Source organism: Dermochelys coriacea, chromosome 7 (assembly GCF_009764565.3).
Source record: "Dermochelys coriacea isolate rDerCor1 chromosome 7, rDerCor1.pri.v4, whole genome shotgun sequence".
Classification (NCBI taxonomy): domain Eukaryota; kingdom Metazoa; phylum Chordata; order Testudines; family Dermochelyidae; genus Dermochelys; species Dermochelys coriacea.
This window is the reverse complement of record NC_050074.1, coordinates 31988416-32008947: the sequence shown is the minus strand read 5'-3', so window position 1 is coordinate 32008947 and position 20532 is coordinate 31988416.

Here is a 20532-nt window from a genome sequence, read left to right as displayed (position 1 = left end):
TGCCCCTGATCTGTCCCCCTAAACTGTGGCTTGGGAGCCCCAGAACCCTCACCCCAGGGAGTCTCCCTGCTCGGGTGGATTTGAAGCTATCAGGGTGGCGTAAAGGGGCCTTATTTCAACTGGGGATTGGGGCCATAGGTCCATGGCAGAGCCTGTGCATTTTGAACATCTCAGCACCTAATGCCAACTCCAACATCTTTGCGCTGGCCCGGAGAGTTCACTTATTAGGGTTCTGTTCTTCGGAAGGAAATATTTATATTAGCTTTGATAAATGGAAGTGCTGGGGTCTGGTTGTCATCAGTGAGGCTGATTGGGACTGAAATGGGCTCTGTGCAGCACACACACAAAGGCATTACCAGCTAAAAGGGTCAGGGGAAGGTTGCATGCATTTGTCCTAGCAGCTGGGACAGGCAGAACCAAATGAGACTGGGCCACATCCTGCCCCCAGGGTTTATCTTAGGACCTGATCCTGCAACCATGTGTCTTGCGTACCCTATCATTTTAGCATCTGAGCTGCTCACAATGTATTGTGCTCCTGCCTAGGAACCCTGGTCAGGACCTCCTAGTACTAGGTGCTGGACAAACACAGGATCACCTTTAACATATTTATTCTCACAACACCCCCTGGGGGCAGGGGAGTGGTTTTATCCCTGTGTTACATGTGGGTAAACAAAGGCACAGAGCAAGTAAGGCCCAGATCCTCAAAGGTTGTTGGGCCCCAGTGATTTCAATCCTGTTCGTAATGTGACCTGCCCAAGGTTGCACATGGAATCTGGCAGAGCAGGCAATTGAACGTGGCGTCCCATATCCTAGGCTTGTGTCTTAGCCTCTGCACTATCCTTCCTCACATGCCTGTGAATCCAATGAAGCCTACTCATGTGCTGAAAGCTAAGCTTATTTGTGGTCAGGGCTTTTGCCTGTAACCTCTGTATCTTACTCCCTGGGATAAATCTTTAGTCCTTGCTCCAGGTATGAGGCGGAGTGATAATACATTGCACCCAGAATTTGCACTGAAGCGCACGGGTGTGAATGGAGGGAAAATTCCATGATCTCCAGCCCTTTGTTTGTAGCTCTCAAAGCACTTCATGAAAGAGGGAAACTGAGACAGAGAGGGGGTAGGGACATCCCTGGCCCCACAAATTCATACAGTCAATGAAAGAACTGGGAGGAGACCCCCAATTCCCACTTCTGTGCTCAAAATGTCAGACCACACTGTCTGTCAAGAGCTGGGGGATAGAATCCAGGAGTCTTGACTCCCACCCCTCTTCCTTCCTCCTCTAGCCAAGAGGAGAAACAAATCCTGACTTTTAGTTTGCTGCTCTGACTACTGGATTATTCTCTCCTCTCCTAGAACTGGTGATAGAACCCCCGGGAGTGCCAGCTCCTACTGCTCTAACCCACTAGACCTCACTCCCCTCCTAATGCTGGGATTAGAACCCAGCAGTCCTGATTTACAGTTTTCCCCACACTGCACTAACCACTGCCTCCGTGAGTCCAGAATAGAACCCTGGAGTTGTGCCCCCCACTTCTATCATTCAACATCAGCTCCCCCAGACAGACACGGGCTGCAGGTAGAGCAGTCAGGGGGTATACTCAGTCACCCATCTGTCCATCCCTAGTCCTCTACAGAATGAGATTGGTGTGACAGGTGCCACTCAGGGGTGGGGCTGTATCCCAGGAACCCACCCCCAGTTTAGTCTGGCTAGCATTGCTAGGCTGAGGTCTGTGTCTAGCCCGGAGTGGAGCTGTGCTGTCGCATGGCGTGATGGCTGCGGAGCAGTGAATGATTTGGAATGATCATGAACACATATCTGAAATCCCTATGTTCTCTGGCTGGATGGGGCTGCCCCCTCCACAGTTAGAAGTCCTGCAGCTTTCTCTGGGTGGGGGACTTTGTTTAACAACGTTGCAAACCACACAGCATATCGTCTCACTGCTGCAAGTTGTTATGTGAGTGCTCTGTCAATGAGAGACGCCTATATGTACGTAAACAAAATACTCAGCATAGTCCCTGAGATCAGTAAAACACATGGTTGTTGTACACTGCAAAAGGCTCCTTTGGTGCAGCTCTTTAAATGAAGCTGTTAACACAGATCATTAACACCAGGGTAGACTAGGCTGGGCGAGATTTCTTCACCTAAACTTTTAAGCAAAAAAAGGAAATTCAGTGACTCAGAAACACTGTGCGAATTTGTATTGATTTCACTGAATTGTGCTGGTAAGTAAAAAAACAAAAATCAAAAAAATCATTTTGTCATTTTTGAATTGAAACACTTCCATTTTTTATTTAATTTTAATTTTTAAAATGTAAATATAAAAATCAAAATAAAACATTTCCTTCTGGGTTGAACAAAATATTTTGTTTGACCTGAAACTTAATTTTTTTTCTTTTTGATTTGCCAACATTTTCAAAACATTTAATTTTTGGTTCAACCAAAACAATTCTTTTCTATTTTTGTTTTAATGTTTTTGAATTGCCAGTAAATCAAAAAATCCATTATTTGCTCAGCTCTTGTCTACACTGGAGTTTGACCTATTGTTGCACTGCTTCGAATTCCTTGTGTACACGTGATTTGCACTGGCAAAACTGTACTAGTGCAATTTAGATTTATGCATCCGATGAAGTGAGCTGTAGCTCACGAAAGCTTATGCTCAAATAAATTTGTTTGTCTCTAAGGTGCCACAAGTACTCCTTTTCTTTTTGCGAATACAGACTAACACGGCTGCTACTCTGAAACCTGAAATGATTCAGTATTGCTAAACCTGAATTACTATTTTTTTTCTGAAAAAAAGTTTTAGCCAAAAATTTTCATCCAGCTCCACCCTCTACACCAATCTGGCAGCATAATAGGACTTTAAATGTAATTTGTGCCCATTGTAAGGCCCCTAGATGCTTGTGTAAACGGATGCTGATGTAGATGAGAATCAGGCCCATAATGCATTGCATGTGCAGTTCATTGCAAGCATGTGCTAAACTGATGATGCAAACTCTCTGATATGATGAGTCGTGCTGAAGATAAATTCTCTTGGTTTGCCTCCTGCTGCACAGTGTTGTCCATGCAAAGTTCCAATGCAAAAGCAATCAGTAATTGGACCAAACTTTTACAAATCAGTCCAGATTCTCTCCCCCCTTCCCCAATTCCTTGAACTTCTTAGATGTTGCAAGGGCTTCTCCTTTCTTGAGACACAGACTGTTTCATGTCCTGAGATCAAAACAGCCTCTGCTGTGACTTTCAGGGCTGGCCATGCCCCCTTTTGTGGTTGTGTTGTTATAACATCAAAGTTCTGTTTAACTTTTGTGCATTAGTTCTGTGTAGATGCTTTAACCCTTGTGTGCGGGGAATTAATGGATGAGCTAGAGGGGCTGGTTATTGTTGGGGAGGAATGGTAAGAGCTTGCACCTGCTGATAAAGGACTCTGTAATGATACCCAGAGATGTTTTGAGTGGGGGATCAAAGCAAGGGAGTGTCAGCCACAGTAGGGATTTGAAACAATCTTTTGCAGCACTGACTTTGCTAAAGAAGGCTGTCTGGTCTAATGGCTAAAGCACTGTATTATATCAGACGGGCCTGGGTTCTATTCCCCCATCTGGCTGTGGTCAAGTTGCTTCCCCTCCTGCCCCTTGTGATATTTCCATTTAAAGCTCTTCCAAGGCTGCTATGTGTCTGTGCAGCACTGAATTGAGACCAGGGCCCTGCTGTGTTAGCAAGGCGGTCGCCACCCCAGTGAGCTGACAATCATACAAGTGATGGAGGGGAAACAGAGGCACAGAAAAGTGACTTGTGTGAGGTCACATAGATGGAACTGAGGCAGAGAGAAATTAAGTGATTTATTCAAGGTCTGTGCAGGATCTCTGATTCCCAGTTCAATGTGTTCACCACAAGGCATCCATTTCATTGTTGCATGGTACCTTGACTGCTCATTTGCAACAATGAACACAGCGGGTAGCACTTTGCACTTGTGCAACTGATGACACAAAGAGGGCACTAGGATGATGAAAATTCTAAAATGTATCAGAGATGGGATGAGTGCAGTTGCTAGTAGTGGAAGAAGTAAGCCAGTGGGAGCAACAGACCTCTTCACATGCTGTATGCAGGGGTAAGTGGCTTCTAATTGGGAAATAGGTAGATAACAAGGATAGGCCATGGGGTGGGGCTTCTTAGGGGATCGTAGCAAGGCACTGGAGGACCAAACACCGTGTATAGTTGCACTGCAGCTCTTGTCTGCATCCACACTACAGATACACTTGAATCTACGCTTTACCCCCAGCCATCCCATATTACCCCCACCACACATGGTAATGGGGTTTTGTGTGTGGATGGTGTGGAGTTAATGGAGACCCTCAAGCTGTAGCTTGTGTTGAAGACAAGCCCAGAGTCTGCAGGCACTTTGTGAAATCTGTGCTCTGGCGCCTCAGGATGTCTCAAATTGTTCTTCCGAGATCTGCTTTGATTTGGGTGCGCAGCACACCAGCCTGGGCTCTGCCTCTGCATGGCACTGAAGGTAATTTGCAGCCTGTTGTTGGAAACACAGATCGCTCCCAGGAATCCGTCAAAGCATGTTATTTATCAAGGAGTGTTTATGGAATAAAATCTCCCAGTGACATGTTCTTCTCCTGCCTGTGCTCTGCCTCGCCTCTCCCCATGGCACATTCTGCAGCAAAGAGAAGATCTTTCTATTTTTGGGTTTCTCGCCTGGGAGGACTAATGCATCCGCAAGAATCAGGGTAGTTCATAGATTCCTAGATTTTAGGACCAGAAGGGACCACGCAACACGGGCTGGAGAACCATAATTACAGAGGAATAAATATATAAGCCTATTTCTGTGCTCAGTGGCAGTGGAGCAATGTGACTTAGTAGTTCAGGATACTGGACTTGGGAGTTGGCTCACCTGGGTTCTAGTCCTGACACTGAGCTGCTGTGTGACAGAGAGATATGGGTCTGGAAGGGACCCTGAGTTCAGTTCTCTGCTATCCTTGGACAAGTCACTTATTCTCTCTCTGCCCCAGCTTTCCCATCTGTACAATGGGAATAATAGCACTGCTTTGCATCTTGGGACTGTTGGGAGGATAAATGCATTAAAAAGATTATGAGGTGCCAGAGGCTACAGTGACAGAGTCCATGCAACTATCTTACATAGACAGTGTGGGTGATTCTTGTGATATTTGGTGTTTTTATTAAATCCTCTGCACTTGGAATCAGGTGATTACATGAGAATCTCAGCTTTCATTTAAAAAGAAATCAGTTTTTAGCCTTGGTTGTGGTGGAAAAAGGAGTAAACTGAAGTCAATAGTATCCTTGAGATTGGAGCTGCATTGTGCAAAGTCCTTTACACTCACACAGTGAGAGGCAGTCCTTGCCCCAACCAGCTTGTGATAGACAGAAAGCCAGGATTATCATCCCTATTTTACACATGAGAAAACAGAGGCATGGAGTGGTTTGAATGCCTTGCCCAAGGTCATGCAAAGAGTCGGTGATAGAGATGGGATTAGAATCCAGCTCTCCAGAGTCCCAATCCGACGCTGTAACCACAAATTTCAGAGTAGCAGCCGTGTTAGTCTGTATTCGCAAAAAGAAAAGGAGTACTTGTGGCACCTTAGAGACTAACAAATTTATTAGAGCATAAGCTTTCGTGAGCTACAGCTCACTTCATCGGATGCATTTGGTGGAAAAAACAGAGGGGAGATTTATATACACACATCCTTCCTTTGTGTTAGCCTCACTTTACAGATGGGGAAAATGGCTCTAGAAGTAGAGCTGCGCAACATTTTTCACCCAAAACTTTTTCAATGTAAAAATGCAGATTCAGCACCAATGAAACATTCCACACATTTGTGTCGGTTTTGCCAAATTGTTTGTCAGAAAAAAACAAACACAAAATTCCGAAAAAGTCGAAACATTTTGATTTTTTAATTCAAAATGTGTTTTTTGAAATTTCCTTCCATTTTATTTTTTACAAAAGTTAAAAAATGCTTGAAATCAAAATGTTTCATTTAAGTTGAAACTATTTTTTAAAAACTTTTTGATTCTCTGAAAATTTTGAAAATGTTATTTTTCATGTTGTCTCAATTCCTTTTTTTCAATATTTTTTTTTTCAGAATTGCCATTGAACCAAAATAATCTGTTATTTGCCCAGCTGTATTTAGATACTAGATACTATTAACTTGGGTTTGAATAGAGACTGGGAGTGGCTGGGTCATTACACATATTGAATCTATTTCCCTATGTTAAGTATCCTCACACCTTATTGTCAACTGTCTAAATGGGCCATCTTGATTATCACTACAAAATTTTTTTTCTCCTGCTGATAATAGCTCATCTTAATTAATTTAACTTCTTACAGTTTGTATGGCAATTTCCTCGTTCTCTGTATGTGTGTATATATATATCTTCTTACTATATGCTCCATTCTATGCATCCGATGAAGTGGGCTGTAGCCCACAAAAGCTTATGCTCTAATAAATTTGTTAGTCTCTAAGGTGCCACAAGTACTCCTGTTCTTTTTGTGGATACAGACTAACACGGCTGCTACTCTGAAACCTGTATTTAGAGAGGCTCTTATTAATTAGAGGCTATGGAAGCAGTCATTGGGTTAGATGCCTTGGAAACATTTAAAACTCGTTAGGTGAGATTTTCAAAACTCCCAATCAGATTTGGACATTCAGTTCCCATTAATGACTCTGCATATCTCACCCATGTTCTTTTTAATGTTACTTGTTCTGCACAATGCACACTTAGGGCAAGTCTATACTACAGTGCTACATCAGTGCCGCTGTAGCTTGTCTGGCGAAAACACTGTACGCTGACAGGAGAGCACTCTCCCATCAGTATAATTGCTCCACCTTGGCGAGAAGCGTAAGCTATGTCGGTGGGAAAGCATCTCCCGCTAACATAGCATGGGTGTAAACAGCGGGAAACTTGTGTCGCTGGAGCGTGGGTGTCCTTTTTCACATGCCTGAGTGACATAAGTTAGATCGACTTAACTGGTAGTGTAGACCTGCCCTTAGCCAGCAGAGCTCATTGTCACAAGATGCTGTTGAAGCCAAGAGTCAAATAAAGGACTGGAGATTTAAATGCATAATAAAGATATTCTGAGCCTCCTTCATGCTGGAAGGATGAGACTCAGAAGAAAAGCATGCTGCTTTTCTACAGAGCTGATCCACCAGCGAATGATTCATAACCAGAATATGTCGCTCACTGGAGTGTGTGTGATTATCAGTCTTTCAAATTGCAGCTTAATCTCTAAGAAAAGATTTGCTTCCAGACAACATTAAAATGATCCATGCACATGTTCTCTTGGACTGAATTACCCAGCCATACTCATTAGACCAGATCCACTGAAATCAATGGAATGCATCTGATGAAGTGAGCTGTAGCTCACGAAAGCATAAGTACTCCTTTTCTTTTTGTGAATACAGAGTAACACGGCTGCTACTCTGAAACCTGAAATCAATGGAGTTACTGTGACTAATACCAATTAATACCATCCCCCATGAGATTGGAGAGTGCCTTGAGATTATGGTCCGATCCAGTGGTTATGGTGCTAGCGTGGAAGAGCTGCATTCACATCCCTGATTTGCTACACACAGCTTTCCCTGTCATTTTATGCAAGTCACTTAGGATAGGATTCACAATCACAATGGGGACTTGGGCTGAGTGTTGCAGTGCTTAAACTTTTAGGCCCAAAAATCCACCCCTTAAAGGGATTTAGGTGCCCAAATCTGGGCTGGAATGAGGTGCTAGCTCTGCTTGGGATTCATAGCCATGAAGGCTCTCCTGGAGTGAGGAGCCTAAGCCCTTTCTCACAGAAAAGAGACAGCGATAGCCTTCCCTCCCCTTTCAACCCAGGGTTTAGAGCACTCAGCTAGGATGTGGGACTGGGGTTCTAAACCCTGCTCTGCCTGATGTGGAGCAAGAACTTGAACACACATCTCCCAGGCGAGTGCCCTGACCTCTGGGCTGAGTCTCCGTTTCTCCTGGTGAAGCTGTTCCACTTTGTGTTAAATAGTCAATGGCGCAGGGACTTGAATTTAGGCCTCCCATATCTTCGTGGAGTGCCGTAATCCCCTAGCTCTAGAGTCAATTTCTCTCACCTTGTGGTTCAATGACTATATGACAGCCAGTACCTTAGCTCAATAGCTTAGCCTTGGGTCCCTCTTTCTGTTGCTTTTCACACTTCAGTGCCTCCTTGGTCAGCTGAATGGGCAATCCATGGCACCTGCTTCTTATCAGGGCCTGCCCCGGAGCCAGCAGCACAAACTGAATGTCAGGGAAGGCTATAATATATAAACAGTCTAATAAACAGAGGAATCTGAAGTAGGGATTGGGGTGGAGGGAGGATACTGCCTCTGGGTATACAATTGGTGAGAGCATTGCTAGAACACGAGGCCTGATTCACCGTTAAAGTGAACTTTTGCAGCAGGACAAACTGGTTATGGAACATTTCTGATCTTTCCTAAATATGATGTGATTTCTCCCCCTCCCCCACACCCACTCTCATCCTAACATAAGCTTGATCTATGAGGAAGGATGGTGCAATGGTTCATGCCCTACCGCAGGCCCCTGAGCGTTCTCTGTTCAATTCCTGCCTGTGTCTGAGACTGGCTGTGTGACAGTGGGTAATTCACTTAATCTCTCTGGGAAATGGGGCCTGTTATAATAAATCCAGTGTAATGCTACTGCAATTTGATTGCAGTTTTTACAAGTACCTCAGTAAATACGATTGCCGTTGCTAATGTTTCTAAATCAAGTGATGATTCGTTTACACATGAACAAATTTTGTTCTCACGTTGGTGTAAATCTGGAGTGACTGCACTGTATTCAGTGGAGTTAAGGCCAGATTCTAGACTCATGTCTGTGTAAATCTGGAATGACGGCACTGAATTCAGTGGAGTTATGGGCAGATTCTGATCTAACATTGGTGTAAATGTAGAGTGGCTGCACTGAATTCACTGGAGTTGCTCCAGATTTAGCCTGGAGTAGCTGAGATCTGAATCTTGCCCTGTGCTGGAGTTTTATCCAGCCCCAATAGCTTGCACACCTATATGCTGACATCATCTGCATTTAAGTGGAGGGTAGTTCACTTTGGCTTCTATCTTGCAAGGTGCCTGCTGCCCTCAACCCCTCATTTCTGCTGATCTCAGTGATGCGATTGCAACGTGGGCAGAAAGCTGCAGCCAGAAGGTCCAAATTTAGCAACCTCCCAGTGTGCTAAATTCTAGCTCTAGCTTCCTTGGCTAGTCTGGGCTGTTAGTTATTAAGCATCCCAGCTTTGGCGTATTCATGTCCCCATGAGAGGCCATTACGCGTGTATTTTTAGGTCAAGATTTAAGGTGGTTGTTACTTTAGAAAAACACAACTTGGCATTGTTTTTATGTTTAGCTCCTTGATAGCCCACAGTCATGAGGCCAAGAATTCCCCTAGGCCCTGTAAACACACAAACATTGTATTGATGTAACTAAATCTGGTAGGGGTTTGAGTTCTTACCCATATAATGATTGTACCTATAACACTGCGCTTCTGGGTGGATCACTCTCAGAGGGAATCAAACCTACACTTTCTGGTTCTTAAAAGCTTGAGCATCCACTGCCTAAGTTGACAGACCCAGATGTGTTAGCTATGGCTGCAGCACACTCATTGACTGCTATCTGTGGCGCCCCACTGAGCAGACCTCCTCTGTGGGTACAATGATACAGGTATAAAGGTGCCTACTTCTCAAAGCAGATGAGCATCATTATCTCCTTTTTACAGATGGGGAAACCGAGGCACAGAGTGTGGCATGTGACTTGCCTAACTAAGTTCCCCTAGCAGGCCAGTGGCATAGGCAGGAACTGAATCCAGGTCTCCTCAGTTCAAGTCTAGTGTCCTATCCACACTCTCCTACTGTAGATGTATATTTATTTTGTTATAACTGTCCATACTGTGCGGTTTTATACAATGTTTGCTATCTAGGTAGAGTGAAAGCGGTACAGCTTTAGTGTGCAGACAAAGCTGTAAGCTGTTACCAATAGTGACACTTATTGGGAACTCACAGCTGCTGTAAAGTGGTGTAGCTCTCCTGGCTTCAACAGTGCTGATTTACAACAGCTGAGTATCTGGCCCCTTAATCTCAGGGAAGGTGGGTCAATGTCACTGGCCCAAATTTTGCAGGGAGGTAAACTGAGGCACAGCGAGACTAAGGCCAGAATTGGATTCCTTTAGGCACCAGACTGGTTGCTTAGCTCTTGGGAGAACCATACAAGTCATACAATAGGAGTTGAAAATCTGGGCCCTTGTTCTGGAAAACCTAAACCTAGGTAATTTGCCCAAGATCAGTAGCAGAGCCAGGTCTCTGATTGCGTAGCTAGTGCCTGAATCACACTTCCTCCCGAACGAAGAGGAGCCTCTTTGAACAAGCCTATTAGGTCCCCTGGAGCGCTGCTCAGGTCTTGCTTGCAGCCAGTGCACTGGGCTTCATATCCCAGTTAGTTGCAGCGGGTTTGGCTGGACATCAGAGCCAGCTTTAAGAGGGGTTTAAAGTGCAGAAGGGGGACAGGGCCCCCTGTTCTTGACATGTTTGCCTAATACAAAGGAGTCCTGACCGTTCTAGGCTGAGACATAATCTGACTGATTAGCCAAGCCTTTACTGCTGGGAAGGTCAAAACTTTTCCACAGGATTTGCTGTCGTTCTTTAAATCAGCCCATTTAGTGTCACCTGCTGCTAATAGCCAGTGATTTCTGCCCCCCTTGTGCACTGAAGCGCCTTGGTCCCGAGCCTCAAAGGTATTTAGGTGCCTAACTCATTGATTTCAATGGAGTTAGGCACCTAAATTGCTTTCAGGATCTTGGCCATAAATACCAGGGATGTTGTTGTTAATACCATGACAGGGCTCTGAGATCATGGCCCTATGGGTCATGTGCTGGGCACTGCACAGTTACGTGGTCCTTGGGTTTCACACCATAAAGGGTTTATAATCTCAGTAGAAGTACTTTCGTTACCTAATAATACATCCTTCTTGTCATCCGTGGATCTCAAAGCACTTTACGCAGGAGGACATTATTGTCATCACCCCCATTTTACAGATGGGGAAACTGAGGAACAGAGGGGGCCCAAGGTCACCTAGCAGGCCAATGGCAGAACAAGGAATAGAACCCAGGTTTCCTCAGTCCCAGTTCCGTGCTCTGTACCCTAGACCACAATGCCTCACTCCATCCAAAACCACTTTACAAGCAGGGAACTAAGGCACGGGAGCAATCAAGTGACTTGCCTAGTGTCACACATGGAGTCTCTGGCAGAACCAGGAATTGCATCTATCTCTGAGACATAATCTAGTGCCTCAGTCACAAACCCATTCTCCCTCCATGGGAAAATGAGCTGCCGCTTCTGTTTTTTGTTTTTTTAATGATTCCGCCCTCCGCCCCAACCCCCCAATGTTATACACAACTGGCTGGAGTCTTTTGGTCAGATTCTTATCTTATTTACACTGGTGTAAATCGAGAGAGAGGTTCAATTCAACTCAATGAAATTAGTCCAGGTTTTACTGAGATATAAGTGATGTCAGCCACCTACTGCTTGCATTAAGATTGAGTTCCAGTCACCTTTGTAGCAGACAGATGGACATACACTGGAGGGAACTGAGAGAAAAAGCCATAGACAGTGTTGAAACAGAGCAGTGTGGCCTTGTGCATACATTACTACAGTAGTTTTTAGGGGACCTGGATTCAGTTTCTGGCTCTATCACTGGTCTGACTTTGGGCAAGTCACTTCCCTCCCTTTGCCTCAATTTCCCCATCTGTAAAATGGGGAAAATGCTACTTCCCTTCTTTGGAAAGCGCATTAAGACCTGAAGATGAAAAGAGCTAGATGGTGGTGTTAAATCATTGGAGGGACTGACTTACAGAAAAAGGTTCAGAAAACTAAACATGTCCAGCTGGGTTGAGAGCTCACTAAGGGTGCAAAGGGATCAGAGGAAGGATGGCCCCAGGGGTTAGTGCTGGCTGCCAGAGATGTGGTTTTGATTCCTTACTCTGACAGTAGTGATTCTGGACAACTTACTAGACCCAGAACATCAAAAGTGATAGATTTAAATTTTTGAGTTAGGTGCCTAAATACCTTTGAGCATCTGGGCCTTAGCCTTTCTGTGCCTCAGTTTCCCCATCTATCAAATGGGGCTAATATTTCTTCACAGAAGTGCTGTGAGTCTAAATACTTTGAAGATTTATAAGGCACTCAGATATTATGCAGTTGTACCTTGTCTAAGAAGCTACTGACTAATATCTAAATTAAGACAGGGTGGATACTTGGAGAACTGGATTCTAATCCTACCTGCACTTCTCCTCTGACAGTTAGACTGCTTGCTTAGAATGGTGTTTCTTACAGCTGTTTGTAAAGTGGAGACTGGGATAATGATAGTGATTCTGAGGGTGACAAAATGAAGAGGAAAGCTATTTAGTCTGGTGTTTTGGTGTGAGACCCTCATTAGCATTTGCCTTCAGCACCTGCACATAAGTTCAAAAATCTCTTGTCACCTGCTTACCCCAAAATACATGAGTTGTCATAACCACACAGCTAAGGGTAGCATAAAATCCCTCCTTTACCTGTAAGGGGTTAAGAAGCTCAAATAACCTGGTTGGCACCTGACCAAAAGGACCGATAAGCGAAAAAGATACTTTCAAATCTGTGGGGAAAGGTTTTGTTTGTGCTCTCTTTGTTGTGCTCGCTTGGGACAGAGAGAGGGACCAGGCAGGAAAAAAAACCTCTCCTAAAGCCCTATCTGAAATAAGCATCTAAGATTACAAAACTTGTAAGGTTTCAGAGTAGCAGCCGTGTTAGTCTGTATTGGCAAAAAGAAAAGGAGTACTTGTGGCACCTTAGAGGACTAACAATTTATTTGAGCATAAGCTTTCGTGAGCTACAGCTCACTTCATTGGATGCTGCTCAAATAAATTTGTTAGTCTCTAAGGTGCCACAAGTACTCCTCTTTTCTTTTTTTAAGTAAAGCAAGGAAATGCATTAGATTATCTTTTGTTTTAGCTTGTGAATTTTCCCTATGCTAAGAGGGTAGGTTTATTCCTGTTTTTTGTAACTTTGAAGTTTTGCCCTAGAAGGGAACCCTCTGTGTTTTTAAAATCTTATTACCCTGTAAATTACCTTCCATCCTGACTTTAGAGAGGTGCTTCTTTTACTTTTTTCTTTATAATAAATTCTGCTTTAAGAACCTAATTGGTTTTAGTGTCCAGTCTGTGCTCACCTTGTTTACCTATTGGTTGGTATATTATTCTCAAGCCTCTCCAGGAAAGAGGTGAAGGGACTTGGGGGGATATTTTGAGGAAACAGGAACTCCAAGTGGTCCTTTTCCTGAATTTTTGTCTAACTCACTTGGTGGTGCAGCAATACTGTCCAAGGACAAGGAAGTTTTTAACTTAAGCTGGTAGAAATAAGCTTAGGGGTCTTTCATGTGGGTCCCCACATCTGTACCCCAGAGTTCAGAGTGGAGAGGGAACCCTGACATAGTAATCCCAGCCTTGTTCAGAAAAATACTTATATCCCATTGAACTCTCTGGGACTTTACTGCTTTGCTCAAGAGAGAAAAGGTTAAACAAGTGTTGTGCGTAATTAGGGCCCAGTTTAAATTTTGCTGGCCCCACACTCGCACAGGAACCTAACCCGGGGGTTGCTGTGCATGTGGTCTTTGTCTTCCCTGGATATCCAGTTTTGCAGGGTGGGGCAAAAAACCCCATTTATCCCCTCTGCCCAATGGCAGTTGGCTGGAAAGACTGCAAATTGTCCTAATCCCTGAACAGGGGATGATTTAGCCCTATATTAGTACGTGCTGGGGACAATGAAAGCCAATAAAAAATGAATGGAGGATTCTAGGATCAGTAATAGGAAAGATTTCAGAGTAGCAGCCGTGTTAGTCTGTATTCACAAAAGAAAGGAGTACTTGTGGCACTTCATGCATCCGATGAAGTGAGCTGTAGCTCATGAAAGCTTATGCTCAAATAAATTGTTAGTCTCTAAGGTGCCACAAGTACTCCTTTCTTTTTAATAGGAAAGAGAGTCTCAACACTACATCTGTCTGTCTGTCCATCCCCATACCTGCCCGTCTGTCTCTCCGTCCACATGACACACTCATTTATCTTTGTCTCCATACACATCCCTCTTTCTGTCCCCATAGACCCCCTTATCTGTCTATCCATCCCCCTATTCATCCTTTGTCTATGTATCATGCTCTTAGATAGGTGCCCTCAAGCCCCAGATCCTTCCTTTGTTTTTTTCTTTTCCCACCTCCCAATGCTGCAAATTTGATCCTTTCATAAACTGTTATGAAAAGTGGCAGCTTTCTCTCCTATCCTTTCACCCCGCTGCCCTAGCCTTGTATCCTGCTATTACATAGCAGTGGATTATACACAGCTGTTTTCAGACCGTTTTCCATTAGTAATATTTATAACACTGGATTTGTCTGGCTAAGTGCCTTAAAAGATTATTCGTCAAGAGCTTGCAATTTTAGGGCTTTCAAAGCAAACATTTCCATAAGTGAAAAAGATTTGCAAGCAACAGGTTAAGACATCAAAAGGGATGACTTTATAGCACCTTAATATATCCCAGTCTCTTGGGATTTATCTGCTTGTCCTTTGCAGGCAAATTATTTTCTATAGTCTTTCTTGACCTGGAAGTATTAGGAGTAGGTTTTGAGTAGACAGTATTGTTTTTTAAATATAATGCATGACTCTGTATCTTAAAGACCCACCCCACCCAACTGAGAGTAGGGGGGAGGCCCATTGTATTGAGCACTGCACAAGCACTATAAAAGATGGTGTCATACTTGAAGAGTGAATTCGAAGAGATAAGACAGACAAAGGAAGGATGTCAATTATAACAGACGTTGACTGTCAAGCATCATAGATTTGACCTGACTGAACTTTAGAATAAAGCCTTTAAATATGTTTAGCATTTAAAAAGCAATAACGTACTTCGTTCTCCCCCGCCGTGTCTCATTGGGGTTAATTTATTAGCTCTTGTAAGATCTATTAGAATCATCTTCTGTTTTTTTCTTCCATATGATTTTAGGTTCATTATATGCTACAATTATTTTTACCTCTCTCTGCCTTCGTGGCTGGTTTGCTATTGCTTTTTTTCTTGTGCTAAGTAACTAGGCATAGGCTCTATTTTTCAGAAGTTGTTTCTGATAGAATGTGAAAGAGCCAGAGCCAAATTTTGCTCTTCCTTACCCCAACTAACTCCCAGGGCTTACGTAATGTTATTCTAGGTGTTGAGCAAAATTTTGCCAGACCAGTCAAGAAATGGAGGCAGTGTAGTCTAGTGGATAGGGCACTGGACTGGGCATCAGAGGAGCTGGGTTTTAATCCTAGCTCTGTTGCTAAGCTGCTGCATGACTTTGGGCAAGCCCCTTCTGCTCTCTCTGCCTCCATTTCCCCTTCCATCCTTTGACTGTCTTTCTTTATGAGATGATAAGATCTCTAGGGCAGAGATGGACTCTTACTGTATGTTATCCCCTGTGTCTGGCACAGGGGGCCCCTGATATCGGTTGGGGTCTGTAGTGCTTAGCACAATTGGGGACCCTGATTTCAGTCAGGGTCTGTGAAGTGCCTGGCACAATTGGAGTCCAATCTTAGTTGGAGTCCATGCAGGATTTGGCACAGTGGGGAATCTCAGCTGAGGGCTCTATAAATTACAGTAATTATAAATAACAACATTTTATGAAACACAAGTTACACTCGCTCATATATTTAAAAAACAAGCAGAGGGAAAGAGAAAAATAGTGTGGGTGTATCTGATGACAGGTGGTTAATGTTACTGCCTGAGAGAAATGGGGAAAACAGACTCTTGCAATTAGCTGTAAAGTTTGCTCTTTAAACTCTACTGGACACTGGGTTCTAGGTATTGTCATCTGCAAAACATGGAAGAAAAATGTAAAGCCATGTGCAATTAATTCCACATAGATCTACTCCTAGGTGAAGAGCTTTAAAATAGACCTAAGGATTTTGGTTATTTCTTCAAACTGTAAAACTTTTAACAAGCTTTATAATGCCTTGTTACAGTACATTAATGTAATGCCTATGTAATCTGGAAGGAGAACACAGGAGTCCGAGCCCTGCTCTAATCTAGACTCCCCTCCCCTCCCAGAACTGGGAAAAGAACCAAAGAAGTCCTGATGCCCAGTCTGTTGCTGTGACCACTAGAACATATTTCCTCACACCATCCAGAGTTGAAACCAGAAGTCCCTGATACCTCACTCTGATCACCTGGACCATGCTCCCTTCCAAAACCTAGGATAGAATTAAAGAGGCCGGACTCCTAGCTCGTCCCTCCCCCAGCTCTGACCACTCCCCACCCAGAGTTGGGGATCGAATCCAGGAGCCCTGACTTCCAGCCCCCTCCTCTAACCATTAGATCTGACTCGACTCCCAGAACCAGGAGCTCCAACACCTATCGTCTGTTCAGATGACACTTCTCTGCACAGCAATAATAATTGATGATGTTATCATGTACAGATCCAGGTGCTAGTAACATGCATTTTGTCTCACACATGCTGTTCCCTGCTCATTTACTGCTATGTGTTAGAAAGAGGCTTAGACTTTAAATGTGAGATGTCGCATCAATTTCCCATCCAGCCTTAAGCACATTTTTGCCTTCTGATCAAACCTCTGCCTGATGAATTGTGTCCTATTTCCTGCATCTTTCACTGAAGAAAGCAAGGGCTAGGTCCTCAGCTCTGGTACAAATAGGCTTAACTCCATCAAAGTTAATGGAGCGATGCTGATTTCCACCATCAGAGGATCTGACCCTAAAGTCAGAATGTAACCATAGCACTGACAGGGCAAGAATCAGCTGCTGAACCATCCCATGGCAGGCTGCTTTTCTCCAGACATTGCTTGTCCTGGAAAGTTATCCACAAAAATAATTGCCCCATCTTTTCTGACTCCAAGACCTCCCCATGAGCTAAATTTTCTCCCGCATTCAAGCATCAGCACACCCTGGTCCTCCATCTCTCTGCAGTGGCTTCAACTCACTTGCAAGATTGCCTTTTACAGCCCTTTCCTCCTGCACTCAGTAAGTCAAAAGAGGAATGAAAATGTAGCATTTCCCAATGATTTAAATGCAATAGAGGCTCACTTACGTGGGTTGCGTCCTAGCTCGATTCAACTCTTCTGAGCAGCACCAGAACTGGGAACGTAGATCTATCTCTGTGTTTCTGGGCTCTTGTCCTGAGCACTTGCTTTGAACTGGCAAATCTCTCCCAGTGCTTGGTGATTATGGCGTAGTTTGCGAGGGTTAAATTCACAAACTCTTAATAAAGGCATCTCCACCACTCCCTCTGCTGGATATGATGCACAGAGTTGCAGGCTGTCTTAGAATGTGCCTGGCTGTTTAGAGTTGACAGTTGTTTTATGTATGTAGTTGCCCATATGAGTGTGATTATTCATACAGCATAGACTGCATTAACCTCGCTAGTATCTTTGCAAGTGATTGTGGTCGAAGGGACCATGTGATGAACAGTTATCTGTTTGTGCAGCCGTGTAGGCTGGAGGGTGGAGGAACTGGGTTCTGTTCCTGCATCTGCTGACTGACACTGATCTGCTGTGTGGCCTTGCGTAAGTCATTTGCCTCTGGTTCACCTTTTGTCTTCTCTATTCAGACTGTAAACTGATTGGGGCAGGAAATGGCTGCACAGCACCCTGTACAATGGTCTAGTGTGGGGCCTCTCGATACTACTGTAGTACTACTACTAATTCACACACCATAATGCGGCCCTGCTCTAGTGCATAGCCCTCTAGATACTACTGTAGTACTACTAATAATGCCCACACTATAATGGGCCATGATCTTAGTTAGGGCTTTTGGATACTACCCTAATGCTAATAATAATGCACACACCATAATGAGGCCCTCATCTGGGCTGGGCTCTCTAAGCACTACAGTAATACTACTAATAATGCACACACCATAATGAGACCCCAATCTTGACTGAGGCCTATATACGCTACCGTAATGCTAATAATAATGCACATTCACCATAATAGCCCCCAGATCTCAGTTAGGGCTTCTGGGCACTACTGTAAGATTAATAATGCACACATCATGAGGCTCTGATCTAGGCGCTACTGTAACACAAATAATCTAAAGGAGTACTTGTGGCATCGTAATGCATCTGATGAAGTGAGCTGTAGCTCACGATAAATAAATTTGTTAGTCTCTAAGGTGCCACAAGTACTCCTTTTCTTTTTGCGAATACAGACTAACACGGCTGCTACTCTGAAACAAATAATCTATAGACCCATCACTCTCACAGATCTTGGGAGACAGGCCAGTCCTTGCTTACAGACAGCCCCCCAATCTGAAGCAAATACTCACCAGCAACCACACACCACACAACAGAACCACTAACCCAGGAACCTATCCTTGCAACAAAGCCCGTTGCCAACTCTGTCCACATATCTATTCAGGGGACACCATCGTAGGGCCTAATCACATCAGTCACACTATCAGAGGCTCGTTCACCTGCGCATCTACCAATGTGATATATGCCATCATGTGCCAGCAATGCCCCTCTGCCATGTACATTGGTCAAACTGGACAGTCTCTACGTAAAAGAATGAATGGACACAAATCAGACGTCAAGAATTATAACATTCAAAAACCAGTCAGAGAACACTTCAATCTCTCCGGTCACTCGATTACAGACCTGAGGGTGGCTGTCCTTCAACAAAAAAAACTTCAAAAACAGACTCCAACGAGAGACTGCTGAATTGGAATTAATTTGCAAACTGGATACAATTAACTTAGGCTTGAATAGAGACTGGGAATGGATGAGTCATTACACAAAGTAAAACTATTTCCCCATGTTATTTCTCCCCCCCCCCACCCCACCCCCCACTGTTCCTCAGATGTTCTTGTTTCAGAGTAGCAGCCGTGTTAGTCTGTATTCGCAAAAAGAAAAGGAGTACTTGTGGCACCTTAGAGACTAACAAATTTATTAGAGCATCTGTAGCTCACGAAAGCTTATGCTCTAATAAATTTGTTAGTCTCTAAGGTGCCACAAGTACTCCTTTTCTTTTTTCAGATGTTCTTGTTAACTGCTGGAAATAGCCTACCTTGCTTGTCACCATGAAAGGTTTTCCTCCTTTCCCCCTCTGCTGCTGGTGATGGCTCATCTTAAGTGATCACTCTCCTTACAGTGTGTATGATAAAACCCATTGTTTCATTTTCTCTGTGTGTGTATATAAATCTCCCCTCTGTATTTTCTGCCAAATGCATCCGATGAAGTGAGCTGTAGCTCATGAAAGCTTATGCTCCAATAAATTTGTTAGTCTCTAAGGTGCCACAAGTACTCCTTTTCTTTTTGCGAATACAGACTAACACGGCTGCTACTCTGAAAGCAATCTATAGACCAGATCTCAGAGCTCTTTAGTTGTGGCCCAGGTAAATTATGTGTTCATTTTTTTCAATACCTGGTACATATACTTACAAGGGGTCTGTTCTAGTGATAAAAAAATAGCATTAGTGTAATAATTTGTGGCACTTTTATAATAATCTCTTTTTTGTAAGGATTTCAAAGATCTATTTTATAGGGGGAGAATTTTAGGCCCAGAGAAGGCAAGTGAAACAGTAACCAAACTGGGAACAGAACTCCAGAGCTCCCACAACTAGACCACAATGGCCTCTGGCAGTAGAATGCAGGAGTCTGATTATTTAGCCCACATTCCCTCCCAGAGCAGGGAACAGAACCCAGGCGTCTTGACTCCCTGGCCCAGGCTTTCCTGCCATAAACACTAAGACCACACTCTCCTTCCTAGAGCTTGGAGTAGAACCCCCAAATCCAGACTTTCAGCCCCCCAGTCCAACTACTAGATCCTACTCCCTTTCCAAAGTTGGAAGAAGACCCCAGAAATCCTGACTCCCAGCTCTGCCTACTCTAACCATTAGGTGACAGTCCCTCCCTGAATAACTCTGCAATCCAAACAGAAAGGCCTTTGGAATATTTATTTGAAGCACTGAAATTTGAAATAATATTCCAATGAAAATGCTTCATGAAATAACAGAGGATAGGTGAGTTTGGCCAGGTTAGGAATCCTCCTTCCTCTCAGTGTTGTTTTAATATAGAACAGCCTGGTGCTTAAAATGGAATGATCTCAGCTCATTTCATTCCACAGCACAGGGAACCCTCTATATACAGAATGATATAAGATAAGACATGTTCATCCAGCCCAGAGAGCAGAGTGGATGAACTGTCCCCTGAGTGCTTTATAATTTATTGAATTTGGGCCCCAAATGCATCCTCTCTCTTTATTCCCATTAAACCAAGAGCTATGGATCCAGGTTTGATACAATGCAGAACAACAGTTATTTTGCCAGGCCAGGCTCAGTATCATACATTGATACTGTCCCAAGGAGTGGAGCAAATGCCCTTTGTTCTATGCACTTAGACTACCCAGAGCTGACAATAGAATCCAGGAATCCTGACTCTTGGCACCCCCCTGTCTAATCCATTAGATCCCACTCCCTTCCCATAACCAGAAATAGTACCCAGGA